A 23,894-nucleotide genomic window follows, 5' to 3' on the forward strand; every position below is an offset into this window, starting at 1 on the left:
TTCCTTCATTGTGATAAGTGACCTCTAGTTTTATTTCCTTGCAAACTAGATTATAACCATCTAAAATGAAACACCTCGCCCCATGATATTTTCGTGGAATGGAGTGGACAGCTGTTGTATTTGCCTGTCTAGTATCCATTACTTGTTATTCTGATAAGAGTCCACTGGGTTTATGGTGGGGGCTCACTCCATGCCTGGATCCTGGGGTAGGCTCAAGATTCAGGCCTTGTCAGACATTTTTGCCCCAGAAATAAAACTTGGGTAAAGTGTCAAAAAATGAAAATTTGTGCACTTCTTTTATCCCAACGTCAGTGGCCTCAAGAAAATGTCCATTTGTTCCTGGCCCCATTTCCTTGAAGCTATTCAAGTTCCTTTACTAAGATCTGGTACTTGTGTTTTCGCTTCTGTTCTATGTGTTAGCTCTAAACTTTTCTGTTTTTCTTAAGTCTCTAGACGTGAGTATCTCTTGTGTGCAGTCAAAGAAACTAGCAGATACAGTGATAGATGAAATAGATGAAATGGGTCTGAGATGTCAAGAAGACCAAAATTTGAGACCAGATTCGGTTATAATTGCATAGCAGGAAAAATTTATTTCTCTAACCTTCCATGTCGTTTCTGTTTTTCCCTTGCTTTGAAGCCAAAAATTCCTATCACCATACCACCACCTCCACAAACACTCAATGCCATGGTGCCCTCCCCATTTTCCTAGTAACACCTAAAGCACTGATCCTAGTCATCATTTATTTGGTCGATATTTTTTGAGCATGTATTATATGCCAGTTATCATTCTAGGTGCTTGAAATGTGTCAGCTAAACTCCTGTTGCAGTGGGGCTTATATTCTGATGGTTGAGGATAGACAATAATCAAGTAAACAAATAAATTAACAAAGTAACTTGGGGCAGTGATAAGTAGTATGAAACGTAATGTGATAGAGATGAGTAGGTGGTCAGGGAAGACTTCTTTAAAAAGCAGACATTTAAGCTGAGACATAGATCATTTGTGGAGACCAATCATCTCAAAATATGGTGAGCAGGGGAGGAAAGCTCTCCAGGCAAATGAAACAGCAAGACATCAGGGACATAACCAGGGCATATTCAGGGGCCAGATCATGCTGGGTTGTGTAGACCATGGGAATAAGTTTGGATTTTATCCTCATTGCCATATAAGGCATTAGAGGAGAATGACATGATATATATATTTTTAAAAGATCATTGATTACAGCATAAATAATCAATTGTCAAACAGAGAAACCAGCTGGGAGTTCATAACAGTAGTGTAGTTGTCACAGGAGATAATGGGGCTTGGGCAAGAGCGGAGATGGAGGGAAGTGAGATGATATAAAACGTATTTTGGACATGGAGTCGCAGGTGCTGGAATAGGAGGAGTGATGGTCCCATTTGCTGAGATAAGGACAATTAAGAGGTAGTGGTGTGATGGAGGAGGCAGAATGCTGAGTTTTGTTTCAATTATGTTAAGTTTGAGATTGTTCATCAGATATCCAAGGGGACCTGTCTGGAGTCCTGATGAAAAGTCAGGACTGATGTAAAGTTGGGAGTCATGAGCATATAGATGGTGTTTAAGGCTTGAATAAAATTTCTAAGGAAAAAATGTAAGGAGGAGAGAGGGCTACAGATCAAGCCCTGGGACAGTTGACTATTCAAAAACTGAGCGTCATTAATAAATAAAGAAATTTTATTAATAAACTTTTCAATGTTATTATTCAAGATCTTAAGCCAGATCTTTAACCTTGGATGAGTTCACAATCTAGCATAGTATTTTAAGGCATTTATTCATTTATTTTTTAAAGGTAGAATATTCCTCAAAAGAAATCTTAGGGCTAAATATAACATTGAAAATTGGAAGTACTCTGGTTGGGGTGTCAGGGGGTGGAGGCTGTTCCCAAGCCCTGCCTCTCTAGGGCCTGCTCCACCACCCCCTCCCCAAGAGTTACATTTGAAATGCTCTCTGGCTGCAGACCCTTCATGAATCTCTATGGCTACATGGTGAACGGAGGGAAAAGTCCCTCACCTCTTTCAAGCATCTGCTCGAATGTGAACTTTTGGTAAGATCTACCTTCTACCTTTTTCCTACACTACAGAAAAATTGTAGACCGTCGCTACCCCCACCTTAGTCCTCCTAATACTTTTATCCTGATTGTCTATAAAGTCTATATCAGATACTAATGTACAATATATTTTGCTTATTGTTTTTTCTTTTTAAAGAAAAATGTGTTGTCAGAATATAACTCCACACAGGTGTTTTATTTTCTGTAAATTGATGTGTATCACTCACTTATAAATACTGTAGTGCCTGGCACACAGTAGCATTCAATAAATAGTCCTTAGAATGAATGAACTAATGTTACCAAAGGGCAGTTTCTTAGTGGACACAGTATTTATGTATCCCTTAAATATTTACTATCTAAATAACCTATCCTATACTAGATAATACAAGAAAACCAAAGGCATTCAGGAAATTAAATTTTAAATAAAGCATTGTCTTATTCTAGGCGTCTTGGAGAATTCAATAGCTTAATTTCCAGTTCTAGAGAAAAGTAACATTTTCTTTCCATTTTAAATTTTCACAAGTAGTAGGTTAAAATACTAGGCTCAATTCTCCATGTTCACCCTACAAACGTGTTTGCATCAACACTCATTGTCATATAACTTTGCAGTGCTTCTGTAGAGCAGACAAGGCATTCATCCCTGGGGTTGGAGTTTGCTATGTGACTTTTTCTGGGCAATGGAATGTGAGCAGATGTGTTTTGAGCAGAGGCTTCATTGCACTTGTCCAGTCTAGTTTGCCCTCTTGGGCACTTACCATCTGCCATGAGACAAGTAAGTCCCAGTCAGCTACCAGAGTGAGCAATTAGATAGAGCAAACCTGAACTCACCTAGAGCCTGCCAGTGCACAGATCCTCAGCCAAAAACTGAATCTTTATTGTTGTACCCACTAAGATTTCATAGTCGTTTGCTACCTGGAATTAGTGTCTTCAATCTGACTAATGTAGTCACAGATAAACATAACTAACTTATTAATAGTAGCGATCCTGACTGGAATTTAATATGGAAAGAAAATTTCACCTTTCATTAAAATTCAAAGGCATTTCATGGTTTTTCTAAAATTTCCTTGAAAGTGAGCACATTAAAATGTGAAAAGTGGGGCATATTTCCTAAGACAAACATGATTTAAGGCACTATCCTAATGAAGGCAAATGTTCTGGCAGTGAAAGAGCACAGGAGTAGGAGCAGAAAGTGAGTCCTAACTAGAGTTATTCCCTTTCTTCCCCTGGGTGAGCCATCAGAAGTCAAGAAATCCCTGGATGTTCCTATATCTAGAACATGAAGACATCAAAGCAGATGGTTGCTAAGGTAGCTTTCTGCTCTAACGTCTGATATGCCATTTTTGTTTATAATCAGAATAAAAATTATTTCATAGCAATAGAAGAAAAGTACTTTACTGATAGATGGAAACAAGAATTTTAAAATACTTTATGGAATCGAATTATTCTATTGTACATAGAATTTAAAAGCAAATGAAAAGAAAAAGCACAGCCCAAATCAAATTATGTCAAAAGGATAAAACTTATAAGACAGCTTATTCTACAGAATGGCTTCTGGCCATTTTTCTTTTATAAGAAAATAAATGGAGAAACAAGAGTGTCATTTTTATTTTAATTTTATTTGTTTTTACTTAAATTTATGTTTATTTAGGACTGAGGAAGGTCATGGAGACTGTGGGGGAGCTGAAAATTTCATAGTGTTGGCTTGGACATTTTCTCATTTTCTTTTTCCAAAAAATAATTCAACTTGTATTTTAGATACGGGGGTACACGTGCAGGTTTGTTGCATGTGAATATTGCGTGATGCTGAGGTTCAGAGTACAGATCCCATTTCCAAGGTAGTGAACATAGTATCTGATAGGTAGTTTTTCAACCCACTCCCTCTCCCAGTAGTCCCCAGTGTCTCTCTCTCCCATTTTATGCCCACATGTTCTCAATGTTTAGCTCCTACTTGTAAGTGAGAATATGTGGTATTTGGCTTTCTATTCTTTCATGAATTCACTTAGTACTACAGTTTCCAACTGCATTCATGTTGCTCCCAACGACATAATTTTATTTTTCATGGCTTTGTAGCATTTATGTGCCACATTTTCTTTTTTCTTTTTCTTTTTCTTTTTGAGACGGAGTTTCGCTTTTGTTCCCAGGCTGGAGTGCAATGGCGTGATCTCGGCTCGCTGCAACCTCCGCCTCCTGGGTTCAGGCAATTCTCCTGCCTCAGCCTCCTGAGTAGCTGGGATTACAGGCACGCGCCACCATGCCCAGATAATTTTTTGTATTTTTAGTAGAGATGGGGTTTTACCATGTTGACCAGGATGGTCTCGATCTCTTGACCTCGTGGTCCACCCGCCTCGGCCTCCCAAAGTGCTGGGATTACAGTCGTGAGCCACCGCGCCCGGCCCTATGTGCCACATTTTCTTAATCCAGTCTACCGGTGATGAGCACCTGGGTTGATTCCATGTCTTTGTTATTATGAATAGTGCAGTGATAAATACACATGGGCATGTGTCTTTTTGGTAGAATGATTTATTTTTCTTTGGTTATATACTCAGTACCAAATATCATTTTCATTAATAAGAATACACTTTTAAAAGCAACAAGTCACTGGAAAGTAAATTTATTGAAAGTTACTCTTGTCTAACTTTGATGTAGCAAACACTCGGATCAAGTGTCTGGGTTGCTGTCTGTATTATCCATATTCACTCTTCTTAGAACCGCTTCTGTCAAACTGAGGTACGGGCCTCGCCAAGCTTTGTTCCAGGTTATAGTCTGCTTCTGTAGGCTTGAACAGAGCTGCAGAAATGGTTGTCTTCTGAAAGACAAACTTTATGGGAGGAATTCCTTTTTAGTGTCTTTTTTTTAACTCCTCTTCAAGAAAAATGATCTGTCTCAGTAACATGTCTTGTCTTTTCCTGATCACTTTTTGCAATCTGCCTTCCCCCAGCAATCTGCTACAGCAATCGGCTTTGTTCCGCCAAGGAGCCCTGTCATCTCTCAAGGCAGGGAGAATCATCAATGGCATCTCACTTCAACAAATTAGCCTCAGTGTTTACACTGCAAGTCCTGTAGCCTGAGCTTTCTTGCATTTCAAGAAATTCCCAGGATTCTAATGTTTTTCCAAGTGAGAAGATTTCGATCCAATACATTTTACTTCTCTGGCTTTACATACATTACTATATGACTGCCTACTGAATGCTTTAAGCCAAGCTCTTACAAATATTAATGTACATACACACATACATCTATTGATGCAAATAAAGAAGGCAGTATGCTACAGGGGAGAGAAACTGATCTGAAAGTTAGGAAACTGAGAGATTTACATTCTAGTTCTGGTGCAGGTAAGCCAATCATTAAGTATGTGACTTTTGGCATATCACTTCCCCTAAGATTCTCTTTCCTCCACAGCAAAGTGAAGAATAAAGGAGGGGAGGTTGGGTTCAATCATCCCTAATAACTACTCCAGCTCTAGCATTCTGTAGCTTTAGACTTCTAGTTGGTAGCTAGATAGGGATAAACTTTGTTGAAGCAAGGTGGTGAAAGCCATTGTGAGTAAGTCCAATGATCAGCTTTTACTCCAAGCAGAAGCTGTCACTGGTCGGGGGCTGATTAAAAAAAAAAGATGTCCCTGAAAGACTCACAAAACCCTTGCCTCAATTCTCACACATTATTATTAATATGGCTACAAAGTGGTGGCATCACAAGGTGGCTTCTATTGCTGCCACTACTATATTTTATTAGTTGTATTGGTCCTCACGCAGAGCCCAAGATCTGAGCATTTGAAGAGCTCATATTATTGGACCAAGGCTAAGGGAACAACAATAATCATAATTTTAAAAAAAACACAGTCAAAGGTGACCTTAGTAACTTCCTGAGGTTCCTTTTAGGCCCATGAGTTAATGTATAGGAAGAACAAGCTTATTAATCAAAAAATGCTGATCTGCTTAATGTCTAATTATACCTGTCACTGTTGTTGCCCACACTGAGGCCTGATACGGTTTCTTCTCTGAAGTCACATGGCTGCATTTTCAAGCCAGTTTCTAGTTGCTCTGTGTATTTTCTGTATGACACATCTCTTCCATGTGACAGTTCAAAATTGTCCAGAAAAACACTAAAACCCCTCTATAGAACAATGTAGCAACCCAGAGACCATACAACCCTTTTCTCTTCTCTCCTCCACCCTGCCCAGAGCCTCCTGTTAAATTTCCAGCTGGCGGTTTTTTCCAGTTCTGTGAAGAAAGTCAATGGTAGCTTGATGGGGATAGCGTTGATTCTGTAAATTACTTTGGGCAGTATAGCCATTTTCACGATATTAATTCTTCCTAACCATGAACATGGAATGTTTCTCCATCTGTTTGTGTCCTCTCTGATTTTGTTGAGCAGTGGTTTGTAGTTCTCCTTGAAGAGGTCCCTTACGTTCCTTGTGAGTTGTATTCCAAGGTATTTTATTCTTTTTGTAGCAATTGTGAATGGCAGTTCGTTCTTGATTTGGCTTTCTTTAAGTCTGTTATTGGTGTAGACGAATGCTTGTGATTTTTGCACATTGATTTTATATCCTGAGACTTTGCTGAAGTTGCTTATCAGTTTCAGGAGTTTTTGGGCTGAGGTGATGGGGTCTTCTAGGTATACTATCATGTCGTCTGCAAATAGAGACAATTTGGCTTCCACCTTTCCTATTTGAATACCCTTTATTTCTTTTTCTTGCCTGATTGCTCTGGCTAGAACTTCCAGAACTATATTGAATAGGAGTGGTGAAAGAGGGCATCCTTGTCTAGTGCCAGATTTCAGAGCCCGCATAGCCAAGTCAATTCTAAGCAAAAAGAACACAGTGGGGGGCATCACACTACCGTATTTCAAACTATACTACAAGGCCACAGTAATCAAAACAGCATGGTACTGGTACCAAAACAGAGATATAGACCAATGGAACAAAACAGAGGCACCGGAGGCAACACAACATGTCTACAACTATATAATCTTTGATAAACCTGACAAAAACAAGCAAGGGGGAAAGGATTCCCTGTTTAACAAATGGTGTTGGGAAAACTGGCTAGCCATGTGCAGAAAGCAGAAACTGGACCCCTTCCTGACACCTTACACTAAAATTAACTCCAGATGGATTAAAGACTTAAACATAAGACCTGGCACCATAAAAACCCTAGAAGGAAATCTAGGCAAAACTATCCAGGACATAGGAGTAGGCAAGGACTTTATGAACAAAACACCAAAAGCATTGGCAACAAAAGCCAAAATAGACAAATGGGACCTAATGAAACTCCACAGCTTCTGCACGACAAAAGAAACAGTCACTAGAGTGTATCGGCAACCAACAGAATGGGAAAAAATTTTTGCAGTTTACCCATCTGAAAAAGGGCTGATATCCAGAATTTACAAAGAACTCAAACGGATTTACAGGAAAAAAACAAACAAGCCCATTCAAAAGTGGGCAAAGGATATGAACAGACACTTTACGAAAGAAGACATATATGAGGCCAACAATCATATGAAAAAATGCTCATCGTCACTGGTCATCAGAGAGATGCAAATCAAAACCACATTGAGATACCATCTCATGCCAGTTAGAATGGCAATCATTAAAAAATCTGGAGACAACAGATGCTGGAGAGGATGTGGAGAAAAAGGAACACTTCTACACTGTTGATGGGAGTGTAAATTAGTTCAACCATTGTAGAAGACAGTGTGGCGATTCCTCAAGGCCTTAGAAATAGAAATTCCATTTGACCCAGCAATCCCATTACTGGGTATATATCCAAAAGACTATAAATCATTCTACTATAAGGACACATGTACACGAATGTTCATTGCAGCACTGTTTACAATAGCAAAGACCTGGAATCAACCCAAATGCCCATTGATAATAGACTGGATTGGGAAAATGTGGCACATATACACCATGGAATATTATGCAGCAATCAGAAATGATGAGTTTGTGTCGTTTGTAGGGACATGGATGAATCTGGAGAACGTCATCCTCAGCAAACTGACACAAGAACAGAAAATGAAACACCGCATATTCTCACTCATAGGCGGGTGATGAAAAATGCGAACACATGGACACAGAAAGGGGAGTACTAAACACTGAGGTCTATTGGGGGGAAAAGGGGATGGCCAGTGGGAGGGGGAGGTGGGGAGGGATAGCCTGGGGAGAAATGCCAAATGTGGGTGAAGGGGAGAAGGAAAGAAAAGCACACTGCCATGTGTGTTCCTACGCAACTGTCTTACATGCTCTGCTCATGTACCCCAAAACCTAAAATCCAATAAAAAATTAAAAAAAAAAAATTTCCAGCTGGCTCTCAAGGCCAAGTTCAAACCCTTCCTCCTCCAAGAAGCCTTTCTTGATTCCTTCCCATCAGTCTTAATCCCTCCATTTCTTATACTCCCCAAGCACTTTGTACCTCTATTATTTTAGCACCTACTTACCAGAGTCTGTCTTACATTAAAGTTATTTTGTGCATATGTTTTTCCTATGACATTTCAAGCTTTTAGAGGGAAGAAACAAGTCTGATTTTTCCTATTACCTGCAGTATCCAGGAAAAGGCTTTGCTCACAGTAGGCACTTAAAATTGTTCCATGAAGCATGAAAGCAGAAAATGAGTGAAACGAGAACCATGTCTTCCTCATTCTTTTATTTTCACATTCACAAAATGCTTTTTATGTAATAAAATTCTTAAAATTGTTGGATCACCTATAAATGCACTAAATAATGCAAAAATACTAAAGTAGAAAACTAATTATCCTTGTAATTTGTTCGTATTGCCATTATAATAAATTTAGTCTATTTAATCAATGTCAAGAATGAAATTTGCCAGTAATAGTCCTTTAGAAGTAAATGCTCCTTTCATTCACCCAATGAATTTATTTATAACGAGTCTCTGCACACTTTAATTTGGAAGGAATGCATATATTTAATGAAACACTCAGAGTATTTAATTAATCATTTACAACAAGTCATAAAAGACATGAAAAACCATCTTTCCATTTATATGACTATTTCCTAGTATAACAAACTTTTCCAGTACTACTCAAAGCAAAGCTACAGTAATTTCTGTTACAGTATTTTACATTTGTCAATTTCACCATCTTCTCATTCTTTTTCTCCCCCTTGGTCCTATCAATTAAACTAAATCACAGGTTGTTAAAGTGATCTTGGTCTATCTCAGACATTCTCTGCTCCTTTCTTCACTAAACCTAATGTCACAGCATCCTTCACATATATTTCTTAAAATTCTCAAAAAAATTCTTTTTTGGTTTGAGCTTTACAGACTTGTAGAAAACTACAATATCTTGCCTGATTGTCAATTTTCACACTTCTATTCTGGGTTCTGTGCAATACCCTAAAATTCAACTCTCTTTGGATGACCTATGTCCTCTGGGCAAGGTTAAGCAAGAATGTTCTCATTCTCCTCATTCTCTCTCTCTGTTTGCTTGTTTGTTTTGCGACAGCATTTCACTCTGTCATCCAGGCTGGAGTGCAGTGGTGTGATCTCTGCTGACTGTAACCTCCACCTCCAGGGTTCAAGTGATTCTTGTTCCCCCAGTCTCTCTGGTAGCTGGAATTGTATGTGTGCGCCACAATACCTGGTTAATTTTTGTATTTTAGTAGATACAAAGTTTTGGCATGTTGGCCAAGCTGGTCTCAAACTCCCAACTCAAGTTATCTGCCTGCCTCAAGCTCCCAAGGTGTTGGGATTACAGGTATGAACCACCGCAGCTGGCCGAAAATGTACTTACTCTCTAGGACATTTATGCATTGTCTTTCCCTACAGCAGGGCTATTATAAAATGGTGAAGTTAGTTTGATGTTACCTAATGTGTAATCTAATACTAATATAGAACAGTTTCATTGGAGGAGGGTTCCATTTTGTTTTAGACAAAAGACAAACATATTACATATACTACAAATTTCTGAGAATGGCCATTCATTCAGAAAATATTTGCCAATTGTAGAGCATCTGTTTTAAAGTAGGTACTACTCTAAAAGGGCTTACAGTCTTGGGGAGAGATATGATCATGAAATTTTGCAATACAATACAGTTAATGCTATCATAGAAGTGCATGCTGGAAATGGGGAAACAAACATAAAAGTTAAAATAATCTATGAAATGTGAACATCTGACTCAGTTGCCCAGGCTGAAGTGCAGTGGCATGAACATGGCTTACTGCTGTCTTGACCTCTTTGGCTCAAGCGATCCTTCTGCCTCAGCCTCGCTGGGACCGCAGGTGTGTGCCACCACACCTGGCTAATTAAAAACATTTTTTTTTTTTTTGTAGAGAAAGGGTCTCATTCACTGTGTTGCCCAGGCTTGTATGAAGTTTTACAGAAAATTAATACAAACAGAAATCAGACCTTTAAGAGTTGAGAGTAAGTAGGAGAGTTAGGATTTGTACTTACTTAGCTATTACACAGTATAGAACCTATTAAATACCAGAAGAAAGATACAGTCATATTGTTGCTTTCACATGGAAACAGGGGGCACGTTTCAAGGATGAAATGGAATTTGAGTTTAACTATGAAAGCGGAGTAAAGTAGAGATGCATTAAGATGAGAGGGAAAGAGAGAAAAGAGAGTGCCAGTCTTGATGACAGCCGAATGACAAACATGACCTTGTCCTGCTCTTCATCTTCCCAAGCAGGCACCAGATACTATAATGCTGCCTTTTGCTTTTAATAAAGCGACCATGCTACCAAATATGCATGACCTAACCAGCCCTTTGTTTCTCCCCTTTGACATCCTCATCTGCTACTAATTATGAGAAAACTTACATTGGAGATAGAGCTTTATTGTAGTCCTATTTAATAGCCAGGGAATAAAGAATGGCACCACCTGAGTGATTTGCTCATTTTCTTCTATAAACTTATATTTCACATTGTTTATCATAGTTAAACAGCAAATGCACCAGGAAGGGTTGCTGTTTTACAGAAGAATCTCTGTATTCTTGGCCCTTGCTCCTTAAAAAAGAGGAAAGAGAAAGAGAAGAAAAGAAAAAGAGAAGAGAAAGGAAGGGAAGGGAAGGAAAGACAAGGAAGGAGAAAGAAAAAGAAAGAAAGAAAGAAAGAAAGAAAGAAAGAAAGAAAGAAAGAAAGAAAGAAAGAAAGAAAGAAAGGAAGGAAGGAAGGAAGGAAGGAAGGAAGGAAGGGAAAGGAAGAAAGAAAGGAAGGATGGAAGGAAGGAAGGAAAGAAGGGAAAGAGAGAAGCAGAGAGAAAGAAGAAGGAGGGAGGGAGGAAGAAAGGGAGAGGAAAGGAAAGAAAGGCAGCCTGGGCACGGTGGCTCATACCTGTAATCTCAGCACTTTGGGAGGCCGAGTTGGGCGGATCACTTGAGCTCAGGAGTTTGAGATCAGCCTGACCAGACAAACCCCGTCTCTACTAAAAATACAAAAATTATCCCAGTGCGGTGGTGCACGCCTGTAGTCCCAGTTACTTGGGAGACTGCGACGGGAAGAACCCTTGAGCCCAGGAGGTCCAGGCTGCAGTGAGCCAAGGTAATGGCCACTGCATTCCAGCCTGGACGACAGAACAAGGTCCTGTCTGAAAAACAAACAAACAAAACACAAAGCAAAGAAAACCACAGCATGGTGATACAGACAGAGTATGGACTTTCACTATAGCACTGGTTATGGTGGCCGCTAGTCACATGTGATTACTTAAATTGAAATAAATTAAAATTAAATGAAAGTAAAAGTTCAGTTTCTCAGTTATACAAGCCACATTTCAAGTGCTCAACAGTTACACGTGTCCGCAGCACAAATATAGAACACTTCTGACATCAGACAAAGTTCTACTGGACAGTGTTGCTCTAGAGTCATTGTGCCCAGTGAGCAACCTTGGGCAAATTACTCTGTGCCTCGGTTTCCTCATCTGAAAATGGGGATAATAGTACAACTTATTTCACAGGATTCTATAATGATTAAATGTGTTAATATTTGTAAAGAGCTTAGAACTGTGCACAGCACATGGTAAGCCCTTTAAAGCGTATGTTAAACAAATAAAAACACATTTTACGTATCTGAAATATGGCAGTCAAGTCCAAATAACATCCGACATGTATAAAAGGAGCTGGGGTGGGCAAGCAATTCCTATTGTTTCCCACCAGCTGAGGTTCTCTTCCCACCTCTTCCCTCGACCTCTCCTCATGTTTGTTTTTGTTCAGCTGGAAAGACCACCAAGCAGGAGCTCTTCTCTATTGCACAGTGAGTGCTTGATAAATATTTATACTAGAAATAATAATGATGTATATGGAAAAGAATCGTTCCATCATCCTGGAATTGTAGCCACTGCCAAGAAGTAGATGACTTCAAGCAACTCGGCTGTGCTCCATGGCAGATTAGGAGAGGAAGTGAAAAACTCAACTTGTTTGGGGATTTATGATGAGAAATAGTTCTAGTAACCAAAGTCTCTTGGATCCAACCCAGGCTGGTAATCCCACTTGGATACATATTTGGGTGTTTTATCATAAATACAAAAGAAAAAAAGTCTCTTTGCCTGAGATACTCTAAGTGCGTGTTGTTAAATGGAATTCTTCCTCACCTCCCACCCCATGAGAATGATGGACAGATTGTGAAGAGAGAAACTGATGTCATTTGGGTACATGTCCAAACTACAGACATAAACTTCCTCCTGCCTAGGCACTTCCTTTATCTGTGCAGACTATGAACTGCACCAATAACAGGCATAGCCCTCTTGATCAAATAACAATTTGCTTTCTTTCATGTCATTTCCTATGCCAAGTTTGCCTTCTTTTCCTCCACTTCCTACTGTTCAAATTCTCTTCATCATTCTCGGTCTTTGTAAAATATCCTTCCCTCTAGGAGGGCTTCTCTGATCAACCCCAGCTGGGTATACTCACATCCTCTTCTGAAATCCTTGTGCCACTAACAAACTGCCACCATATTTAATAGCCGTGTGCTTGCATGTCTACTTCTCCTATTGATCTAATGTCTTTTTGCATCCTTTGCCTGCAGCACTGTGTTTTTAACACAGCAACAATAGCTCAAAGTCTCGGACTGCTAGCTGCCTACTCCAACATTCCTTTTTTTCTTTTTATTTAGAAATGGAACCCTGATTTTTAGCTGAACCTCTCTGTAGAATTTTTTAAGTTTTGTGTAAATTCAATAGGTGAAAAATTATTAGACTCCTTCACAGGTAGATGTAACCATTTGTCTAAGTACCTGACCAGTAAGATAAAAGCAGAAATATAGTATGAAACTTCCTGTAAGTCACCATTTAAGGGAGGAGGCATGCCAGTATTTCCTCCTTCTTCATTCTCTGCTGTTTAGAATGCAGATGTAATGGCTGGAGTTCTCAGACCAGAGATGGGAGTCAGATGCTGAGATGGGAGTGCCAGCAAAGCCAGAAGCCTTGGTCCACAGTCTCTGTGGAGTCACCATTCCAGCTCCAGACTGCCTACTTCTAGGCATATTTTACATACATGAGAAAAATATTCTTCTATCTTGTCTAAACCTTGTTTGTTGTCATTTTTCATGTTGTGTACAACTGAACTTAATTCTAAAGCATGCATTAAACAATTGCTTTTATTAATTTATATAAGTATATTCACTTTCTGCTTCATAATAACTTTTATTTAGATTTTAAAATTTATTTTTAATTAATAAATTTCATGTTTTTACAAGCTTTTAGGCTCACAGTAAAATTGAGCAGAAAATAGTTTCCACATAAACCTCCCCAGACACACATCCAGCCCCTTCCACCACCAACATGTCACACTATGTTTTGTTACAACTGATGAAGTAATACTGATGCATTATTTTCAACCAAAGTCCATAGTTTTCATTACAGTTCACTCTTTGTGACCAAAGTCCACAGTTTACATATGGACTTTGTGTTGTATAGTCTACGGGTTTTGACAGATCTATAGTGACGTGTAGCTACCCTTACAGTATCATTCAATATAGTTTCATTGGCTTAAAAATCCCTGTGTTCCATCTATTAATCCCTCCTTCTGTCCTCCCCAAACCCTGGCAAACACTGATCTTTTTACTCTGTATAATTTTACCTCTTGCATAATTTTACCTCTTAGAGTTGGAGGCCTAGCTTTTCAGATTGGCTTCTTGCACTTAGTAAAATGCCTTTATGCTTCCTTCATGTCTTTTTTGTGGCTTAATAGCTCTTTTTCTTTTTTAAGTGCTCAATACTATTCCACTGTATGAATATACTACAGTTTATTTATCCATTCACTTATTGAAGGACATCTTGGTTGCTTCTCAATTTTGGCAATTATGAATAAAGCTGCTATAAGCTTTTGTGCACAGGATTTTGTGTGGACCTAAGTTTTCAGTTCATTTGGGAAAATATCAAGGAGCATGATTGCAGAATGATATGATAAAAGTGTGTTTAGTTTTCTAAGAAACGCCAAACTGTCTTCCAAAGTGGCTGGACCACTTTACGTTTCCACCAGCAATGAAAGAGAGTTGATTTTGCTCTACCATTTGGTACTGTCAGTGTTTTGGATATTAGCCATCCTAATAGGTGTGTAGCAGTATCTCCTTGTTGTTTTAATATGCAGTTCCCTAATGATGAATAATGTGGAGCATCTTTTTATAATCAATTCAAATAATCATTCCTTCTTACAATGTTGTGAGGGAAGGTTGCCATTTTTACTACTTCTACTTGGAAGCAGAGGACTAAGAGACTCAGAAAGCTTCTTGAGTTGTCTACAAACTTTATTTTTTTTATTTTTTTATTTATTTTTAATTTTTTATTGCATTTTAGGTTTTGGGGTACATGAGCAGAGCATGCAAGACAGTTGCGTAGGTACACACATGGCAGTGTGTTTTGCTTCCTTTCTCCCCTTCACCCACATTTGGCATTTCTCCCCAGGTTATCCCTCCCCATCTCCCCCTCCCACTGGCCCTCCCCTTTTCCCCCCAATAGACCCCAGTGTTTAGTACTCCTCTCCCTGTGTCCATGTGTTCTCATTTTTCATCACCCGCCTATGAGTGAGAATATGTGGTGTTTCATTTTCTGTTCTTGTGTCAGTTTGCTGAGGATGATGTTCTCCAGATTCATCCATGTCCCTACAAACGACACAAACTCATCATTTCTGATTGCTGCATAATATTCCATGGTGTATATGTGCCACATTTTCCCAATCCAGTCTATTATCAATGGGCATTTGGGTTGATTCCAGGTCTTTGCTATTGTAAACAGTGCTGCAATGAACATTCGTGTACATGTGTCCTTATAGTAGAATGATTTATAGTCTTTTGGATATATACCCAGTAATGGGATTGCTGGGTCAAATGGAATTTCTATTTCTAAGGCCTTGAGGAATCGCCACACTGTCTTCCACAATGGTTGAACTAATTTACACTCCCACCAACAGTGTAAAAGTGTTCCTTTTTCTCCACATCCTCTCCAGCATCTGTTGTCTCCAGATTTTTTAATGATTGCCATTCTAACTGGCATGAGATGGTATCTCAATGTGGTTTTGATTTGCATCTCTCTGATGACCAGTGACGATGAGCATTTTTTCATATGATTGTTGGCCTCATATATGTCTTCTTTCGTAAAGTGTCTGTTCATATCCTTTGCCCACTTTTGAATGGGCTTGTTTGTTTTTTTCCTGTAAATCCGTTTGAGTTCTTTGTAAATTCTGGATATCAGCCCTTTGTCAGATGGGTAAACTGCAAAAATTTTTTCCCTTTCTGTTGGTTGCCGATTCACTCTAGTGACTGTTTCTTTTGCCGTGCAGAAGCTGTGGAGTTTCATTAGGTCCCATTTGTCTATTTTGGCTTTTGTTGCCAATGCTTTTGGTGTTTTGTTCATGAAGTCCTTGCCTACTCCTATGTCCTGGATAGTTTTGCCTAGATTTCCTTCTAGGGTTTTTATGGTGCCAGGTCTTATGTTTAAGTCTTTAATCCATCTGGAGTTAATTTTAGTGTAAGGTGTCAGGAAGTCTACAATCTTTATAGGTAAGGAATGATAAATCACAGTTAGACTTCTCAGCTATCAGAGGCTTCATTGTTGAACTACCAAGGGTTGTTCTCTCTGTTTAATGGGGACAGGAAGCTTCTCAACATTTTGAGTGGTGACTATGCATGCCTGTGTAATACAGAAGAAAGGTGGCATTTGGTAAATTACCACCTGAGATGAAGGAGCAGTCACTGAGCAGCCCACACCAGTTGCCAGAAGCACATCAGGCTGGGGAGAACCACTCCAGCTCATTTTCAGGCAAATCTTTTTTCCTTGATCTGAGAAACAAAAGCAAAAAAGCCTCCAGACGAAACCCAAAAACCAAAACAAACAACACACATCACACCAAGTCCCTTACACATGAAGCACCACTTAGAGCAGATCCTCACAGCATTGCAAAAAGCATCTTTCTGGCAGACTTTTTTTCCTCTTACATACTTCAGCTAAGAATACTAAGGTTTTGACCTCCAGAACAACGGGATTTCATATGCACTATTTTCAGCACTAAAATCTGAATTCCTTGGTTACTCATCAGTTCCGATTCTGGGCTTTGAGCTCAGGATGGTCGGGTTGATGGGCACAGCAAACCACCACCATGGCACATGTATACCCATGTAATAAACCTGCATGTTCTGCACATATATCCCAGAACTTAAAGTATAAGACAAATTTCTTTTTAAAAAATCTAACAGATGTAAAAGAAAAAGGATATATCTTCAAATTAGCTAAGTTACAAAACATGACACCCATCATAATTCCCTTTTCATGTATAATGAAAACTTCTCAAGAAGGGAAATTAGGATGGAAACTTTTGAAATAAAGAAGCTAAAAAACGGAATGCGTTCCCATAGAGCAGAATTTCTCCCAGCATTTTGAGTTGTGCCATTTCCAGTCACCTGGTAGTATTGGATTTGTAGTTTAGGATATGCAGACTAGAAGATATGCCAGACTGGGAAGGCACTGTTTTCAGAGGATGGAAGGCGTTAGTCATCAGAGGATGTGAACTTTAGGCACTGGTGGTCGGGGAGGGGAGATAGTTAGATTCCTTTGGAGCTTAACTAAATTTCTGCTTATTCAATAGAGCATGTCCTGACATTCCAAACATACATTTTTGGCGCTGCTCTGAGTTCATCGTCCAGCTTTCTTTTTATTGCTTTACCATATTGAAAAATTAAGTAACATCAGAATTGGCAAAATGAAAAGGTAAAGGAGGTTTTCTGAAGCCAAAGTAAGACAAAAAGAAAAAGGTAAGATTGTGGGAAATGAGAACAAGAGGGAAAGAAACCTTGTGTGGAATTTGGAGCAAAATCCTCCTTTTCTTTCTCATGTTGAATTGCAGCCTACAGGATTGCTGCTTCTTAGTAATGATGAGCGTGTTCATAACCTTAGGCTCTGACAACATTAGCCAATTAATTCTCAGACAACCATCCAGCAAAGCCCTGGTTTGCTATTTTTTCCAAGAAAAGTATGCCAGTCTACATCAGGGAGCATCAGTGATTGGAGATGACCAGAAGTCACAGGTCATGTGTTTCTCTGGGGTTCTGTGCTCTACTGGAACACATAGCCACCTTTTCACTGGATGTACTAAACAGAAGGCTTTGGGCTATAACAGAACATCCATCTAAAAGGGGCTTCAACAAGAAACCAACAGGCTCATGGTCTCAGGTTTGTTGTAGTAGGGGCTCAGTGATATGATTACAAACTCAAGGTTTTTCTCCCCTTTCATCTTGTCAGTGCTACCATGGTGCCTTTGGTCCTCAGTTTTGTCATCTCATGGTCACAATATAATTGCTACAGTTCCAAATGTCACATTCTTTCCCATTACATGATAGAGAAAGAAGGGATAAGCCAGAAAAACAAATAAGTGAGCAAACAAACAAACAGAAAACACAACTCTCCTCCCATATCTCTCTCCTTTTATCCTAAAAAGAAATATTTCCTAGCATCCTCCAAGCCAGAAATGGCCAGAACTGAGTCACACAGCCAATTCTAGGTGCAAAATAAGGCTGGAAAACCAGATCCCTATTTGGAATTTTAAGTTTTAGAGATCAGGTGCAGTGTGGTTCATGCCTGTAGTCCCAACACTTTGGGAAGCTGAGATGGGTGAATCACTTGAGGTTAGGAGTTTGAGAACAGCCCGACCAACATGGTGGAACCCTGTCTCTACTAAAAATACAAAAATTATCTGGGCATGGTGGCATATGTGCGTAATCCCAGCTACTTGGAAGGCTGAGTTGGGAGAATTGCTTGAGCCCAGGAGGTAGAGGTTGCAGTGAGCCGAGATCGTACCACTGCAGTCCAGCCTGGGCAACAGAGCAAGACTTCATCTTAAAAGAAAAATTTCATCATGAGGAGTGGGCTATGCTAGGGAGGAAGGGATAAGAGAATGGAGTAGTCAATGTTGTGTAGACAACCATTGCCACAAGTTCAGAAAGATTGCTGAGTACCAACAGGAAAAATCCTTCCTGAAGCAAATGATATTTAGGGTTCATATTGGGATTCAGGGCTGTCCCCCAACCAAAGAATTCATAGTTGAAGAAAGGGTCAACTAAAACCCTATCATGAAAAAGCCCACAATCTCTGATCTGATTATTCTTGTAATCTTAATGCAGGAAATTATAGCACTGGTTATACAATGAAAGGCTAACTTTTTGTACCATGAGGCTGGTTTTACTATTCCTCTTGTTGTCTGTCTCCCATAGTTCTGTTTCTTAATTCTTCTAGTCCCAGATGGGATTCACTCTATAAAACTTAGCTCCCGTTGATTCCCTGGGGCCCACATGCTTTTCACTGAACCATTAGGGTTGAATATTTTCACAAAATTTCCCATGGAGAGATGGCGGGTGAGAACCCACCCAGACCAATAAAATCTGCCATCCCCTCTTCCAGGGCTTTCAATCATCACCAAGCTCAGAATACTGCAGCTCAGAAATACATTTTATTTTTATGTTTAAGGTAAAAGGAGTATTTTGAAATAGCCAGTACTTCAAGACTGGATTCATCTTTGCTCAAGAGTCTCAACTAATTAAGATGATCTTACCTTACCTTGCAGAAACCCTCTGATTCTTTTTATTTGCTTGAACAATGTGTCGGTTGAGAATTTTAAATGCTAGGAATGCAAATATTTTTAGCTCTCATAAAATAATCTCCTCTTAATAAAAGAACAGAGGGATCACCCACAAAACAAAATACTTCATCTAGGTTCAACTTGAAGAATTGAAAATATTTGTGTTATCTTGGTTTTCAATAGGAGTTGCCCTGTGGGATCAAATCGCTATTTGTCAGGGCGAATATCCCCACCTCCTGTTTAGCCAGAATCAGATGTACCAGAGAAAAGGAAAAGGAAAATAAAGAGAGCAAGTCAAGCCTATTGCACCTGGCCCATTGTGTAATATCCCACACTGGATTGTGAGGTGGGAATTCCTTTTTTGCCCCTCCTTCCATATGTGATCAATTTACATCCTGGAACATGAGGCTTCATTTCCTTGTATCTTTTTTGTTCTAGTTCACATAGCTTTAAATGCTAGTCATGCTCATAAAATTTTCTAACCCTTCCTCAAATCCAGCTCTACCCTGCTTCAGCAGCTCCCTGTGGTAGTAAATGTCACAGGTTGACTATGCCAGTGGGGTTGAACAGAAGTGGGTTTATTTGCACCTCTTTTTCTTCTGTTTGTATTTCCTACCTTCCAGGTGCAATGAATGTGTCCTGCTCTTATTTGAGATAAGTTCAAAAACAAATGTAATTTGAAAAAATCTCCTGGAAGTCCTATTTGATCTTGGTTACATAAGCTTATTAGAGAATTTGGTTGTTCCCAACATCAGCTGGGAAATGTACTCTAAAAAGTGAATGGACTAAAGTGGGACCAGGGTGCAGAGCTGTTATCTAGAAAACCTATCTCAGGCATGTTTTAACACACTCTGCTCCTGATGATGGCTCCATCATCAAAGAGTTCTGTGGTCAGATGTATGGGATATGCTGCATAGGCTCCATATGAGCCTTCAAATTGTAAGTTAAAGGCTTTGAGAACTTGGAGCAAGTAGAAAACTGGTCACATTTGTTCAACCCTGTGATTCCCAAGCTCATTTGGCCTTGGAACTCTATTTCTTGGGACAGTTATTAGCTGCTGGGGGAGTCAATGTTCAAAAAATACTCCCTAGACAATTTAGGCAAAACATCTTTTCTAGAAATAATTTAGTCATTAGTCACTCTTATAGTATTTATGCCTAAAGGCAAACAGTACAGTATTTGGAGTCAGAAAACCTTGGTTCTAGCTTAGGTCAAAGAATGCAATAACTCTTAAGGCCAGTTTCTTAGATTGTGACACAAAATAGACTCATCAAAGTTTCTTAGAGAACTGAATAAGGTAGGGAAGCAAATGGTTTGGGAGAACAGTAAAATATTAGGCAAATTTAAAAAGTTACATTCTATTTGTTTGATAGTCAAAATATGTTATCTTGAATTCTTCTACTCTTTGTATAATTTTCTGTTGTTAGTTGGTATATAGTTACTGCAAGTATAGATAACCTTCAAATCTCAATGCCTTTATGTAATAAGAGTCTTACCTTTCTCACTGATCCTGTTCATTTCAGATGTTTCTGTTCAGATAATTCTCTTGAGTGGTTCCCCTATAAGCAGAAACTCAGGGGCCCAGGTTCTTTCCATCTTGTAGCTCTACTGTATTACTGCTTCAAGGTCACCTTGGCACTATCCAGCCAGCAGACAGCAGGGTAAGGAAGAATTGATAGAGGAATACACAAAATGATTTGGGGCCCGGAAATGGTGCATACCACATTTGCTTCCATTTCAGTTGTCAGAACCAGTCATGTAATCCTTCCTCAATGCAAGGGTCCTTGTTATTTCTATATTCCAGGAGAAAATAAAATAGCTGCATACACTCAAAGCATTGTCTCAGGCACAAGGCCTAATTCTCAACCAGTCTATAAGCCCTTCCATTCTTAACATTTGAGCCTTAGCTCCCAATTAATGTTAACAATGAAACAAGTTAAGCAAGTTTTTCTTCTTGCATTGTTTACAATGACCTCAATCAGTTTAGTTTTGGAACAAAGAGCTTCCAAGTCACTGTGCACAATCACAGAGAAAATATAGGGAAGATACTCTTGTGGAAATGCAGTCTGATGAGAGAGAGAGAACCCACATAAATATATCTAAACACCAACTACAGTCTCTGCCAAATATTTGAAACCAACTGCAGCTGTGCAGAGGAAACATAAATCTGTAGAGAGTGAAAACGGAAATAAAGGAAGTGGATAAGCTGGAGGTCTGAATTAATTGGAGCCAGAAGGAGATCATCTGAGAAGGCTAAACTTTATCCAGTATTTTTCAACAGCATGTAATTTTCCTAATTTTAAAAGGTACAAAATTTAGGATGCACAGAAAAATACAAAACATTTTAAAAATCTTTAGAAACCCAGTACCCATCTGCATTCCATATACCTTTTCTTTGTTGAGGTAATTATAATCTACTTTTTGATGTAGGTTCTTCCCATCTCTTTTCTATGCATATACTTACCCTCCCAAGTATGATACTCTGCAAGTTTTATGTTTTTTTTAATACTCACTAATACAATCTTGATATTTCCCAACATTGAGAACATAACTTTTAATTGGCTGCATAGTCAACCATGGTTGGGCATAAATTGTTTCTAACTTTTTACTCTTATAAAAATGGTATATGAACATCTTTTTTGAAACCATCTTTGAACATATCTCTGATCATTTTGTGCTCTAAAAGAATTTTAATCATGTGCACTAACATTTGTTGAATTTTATAATGTGTTTACTCTGAACTAAGTTCTTTATATGCAATACCTCATTTAATTCTCAGAACAACGTTATCTCAGAACTATTAATATTGTATTTATATTCTAAGTGAGGAAACAAGGATTTAAGAATGTTAAATAGCTTGCCCAACATGACACAGCTAGTAAATGGAATAACTGGGATTTGAACCCAGCACTGGCTGACTTCAGAATCCAAGTTCCATCCACTGTAGAATATTCCACCCCAGGAGTTCACTTAAATTCTCACTAGCAGATTAACCTCCATGGAAAGTTGACAGAGTAATGGATATGGCTCGAGATGGGGCATGTATAATCAGGAAGAATGGTTTATGTGATACTTAGAGAAGAGAGTGGGTAGAGTTTTATGAGGGATATTAACTTTTGCCAGGTTGAAGTTAAAAAATATGAGCTAGTATGTCTGGAGTGGTAAAATCATTTCAAATGAGGGTCTCCAAGCCAAAGTTCAGGAGTGTTTAAAAGTTATTTAGAGACAATGGGAGTGCCTGTCCAGTTGTACAAAAGAGAGTGATGTCAAAACAATGCTTGAAAAAGATGTACTTTGTTTCATTCTTTGATTTAGGAAACTGGCCTTTGGCTTGTGGAATGAGATAAGACCCAAGTTTCAGAGTCCTTTGGGGAGACCTTTTGTCATAATTTTCCTCCAGGCTGACATGTTCTCTGTGGGAATGCAGCTCTCTTCACAGTAGCTGTAGACTTTGAAGGGAGACTGAAAGGCATGACCTTGGACGCCTCTTCCATTTCCAGTCTCCATGCGCAGCCACTTCCCTGAGTGCATTCCAAATCCCAAATGGAGTCAGGGTATGAGCTATTGCTGATGAGAGATAAGAATGTTGACCAGAGAATATTAGGGCAGAGTATAGCATGGCGGTTATGAGCACAAGGTCTATCCCCACACCGCCTAGGTTCACATGGTAGCCCCAACACTTACTAGCCATGTGACTTCGGACAAATTACTTATCCTTTCTGTGTCTTAGTTCTCAACTACACAATGGGTTAATAATAATAATACTAGTACCTATTTCATAGAGTCATTGTGGAAATTAGTTATGATGAGTCATAAATGCTAGCTATTATTATCTCTGCAAGGTAAAGGGTGATTACTAGATAATTTTTGCAGTTATTCCTATATCCAGCTCTCGAAACACTGTAAGTTTTCCATAGATGTGTATGGATACAAACTGAGAGTCCAGGTCTTAGATCAGGTAACTCTTGTCCCTGAGCAACACCTTAAACATAAGTTCACAGAGCACCCTCTCACACTTTTCTTTTCTGAACTTTCCAGAAGTCATCACTACCACTTTGTGAACAACACAGAGAAGTCTCAGACCAATGTGTCTTCCTATCTACTTTCTTGTGTGTGCCTCAGTTTCCTCATTTCCTCATTGTTCACTGCTTAGGTAATCTCTGCATGCACATACACGCACACAATTTTTTATATTGCATTTTATGTTTTGGGGTACATGTGAAGAACATGCAAGACTGCAAGACAGATGCATAGGTACACACGTGGCAGTGTGATTTGCTGCCTTCCTCCCCTTCACCTATATCTGGCATTTCTCCCCATGCTATCTCTCCCCAGCTCCCCACCCCCCGCTGTCCCTCCCCTATCCCCCCCTCAACAGACCCCAGTGTGTAGTGCTCCCCTTCCTGTGTCCATGTGTTCTCATTGTTCAACACCCGCCTATGAGTGAGAACATGCGGTTTTTATTTTCTGTTCTTGTGTCAGTTTGCTGAGAATGATGTTCTCCAGGTTCATCCATGTCCCTACAAAGGACATGAACTCATCGTTTTTGATTGCTGCATAATATTCCATGGTGTATATGTGCCACATTTTCCCTGTCCAGTCTATCATCGATGGGCATTTGGGCTGATTCCAGGTCTTTGCTATTGTAAACAGTGCTGCAATGAACATTCGTGACATGCACACAGTTTTAACTTCTTTGCTCTTTTCCTTTTTTCTCATTTCTTGTCTTGTTTTCCTGATGGTGGCAGAAGTTGAATGGGAGCCAGGGGATTTTCTCTCTGATTCCCCCTTTAGTCATAAGTAAGCAGATGAAATTA

The sequence above is a fragment of the Callithrix jacchus genome, chromosome 9 (genome assembly GCF_049354715.1).
Source record: "Callithrix jacchus isolate 240 chromosome 9, calJac240_pri, whole genome shotgun sequence".
NCBI classification, from domain to species: domain Eukaryota; kingdom Metazoa; phylum Chordata; class Mammalia; order Primates; family Cebidae; genus Callithrix; species Callithrix jacchus.